Raw genomic sequence first — 1,598 nt, 5'->3', positions numbered from 1 at the left:
TCTGTGATTCTGTGATTCTGTGAAAGCAGTAAAAATAACCATCTGTGTGACATTTTTGTAGGAGAAAATTAGCAAAGAGGTGTCACAAGTACAAAAACAGGGAGAGGGAATTTTCAGTTTCTTTACTTTCTGCAGGGTAACAATGGATGACTTAAATCAGACCAGCATGAAAAAGCTAGGATTATAAAGTATCTTAAAATGGACATGTTAACTTTAAGGCATGTTTCCACAATTTTCTGAAATTAGAAAACAGTTGCTCCTGTTTTCTAGAAATGGTTGAAGTCTGACTCCCAAGGCCCTTCCTGACATATTTGAGACATAACAATTATAAATTTGTGAAAACTGGTGATAATGAAAAACTAAGATATAACAAGCATAACAGCTGTCTCCTACCATTAGGAAAACAGTTATGTTTGGAGAACATAAAATATTCAGTCTTCTCCCACTCTATTACCCTGGGATGCAAAGTAATTCAAGTAAATCAAGTAAATTCAATTAACTTAAAAAGTTTAGATTGATTAGGATTCACACAGGTTCTTAAAGACAGCAGAACCTCAACAAATTAGCTCCTATAACAGTTGATGAGTCAACAGCTGATGAAAATGATTTTTCAAAGGCTAGACTGGTAATCTGATAACAAATGAGCTTCTGCCTATTAAAAAAAGGTAAACTCCTTTACACCATTTAATTTAAAATAATTGCCTTGCTTACTAATATTTAATGTTTATAGCTTAATGCTTGAGCTGCACACTGAATGTCAAATAATGCCAGTTTTTAGTAATTGCTGGAAAAGTAAATGAGCCTGCCCTTTAGAGAACGATCACGTACGGGCTGCAATTGCAGCTGCCATGCCTTGAAAATTCAGGACAATACAGGAAAGGCAACTCCTCTAGCATGTGATGACTCAAGCAGGTACTACATAACCCTTCTGCTTCGGGAGACAGCTACCAACCACCTTCTGCCACGCAACATGAGTGTCTTGCCTGTTCTGTACTTTTCAGTGGCTGGCCATTGAAGAGAGGGATGATAATAGATAAACGTATCCTCATGGCAAACAACTGCTTAAGTGCTACAAATTTACACCTATCTCACATTGCAGAAGCTTTTCTTATATCCATGGTCTAAATCTTGAAGGACTATTTTAGATTATTATTTAAAACCAAATATGTGTTTTTAAATCCCTATACCTTCAGAATGCTACATAACAAGCAAGAACACCAAAATTTTACTCTAGAGAAATTAAGATATCCCAAGATTACACAGTGATAAATGTAATGTGATTGAAAGCTTCCAAATTACATAGAATTAGATCAAGACTGTGTACACTAAGCTACCAACACCATATAAACTGACACATAATCTTCTTCTAATGATGTTTTAAAAATGACGTGCCACTTTTCCAAAGGTAAAATAAACAACTAAGGATAGATAACATCCCTGTTCTAACTAAATGAGGCTATAATTAATTAGTGCCTCATACCCATTTCTGCTGCACTGTTACTCATCATTAATGTGCCCTCAGTAGGCTATGCAACCCTATCTCTCGATCTGTGAGTCTCTGTCACTTTGGGAGGAGGGCAAGGGAAAATATCTGCATT

This window comes from Pterocles gutturalis, unplaced genomic scaffold (genome assembly GCF_000699245.1).
Source record: "Pterocles gutturalis isolate BGI_N339 unplaced genomic scaffold, ASM69924v1 scaffold48750, whole genome shotgun sequence".
Classification (NCBI taxonomy): domain Eukaryota; kingdom Metazoa; phylum Chordata; class Aves; order Pterocliformes; family Pteroclidae; genus Pterocles; species Pterocles gutturalis.
This window is presented reverse-complemented; position numbering follows the sequence as displayed.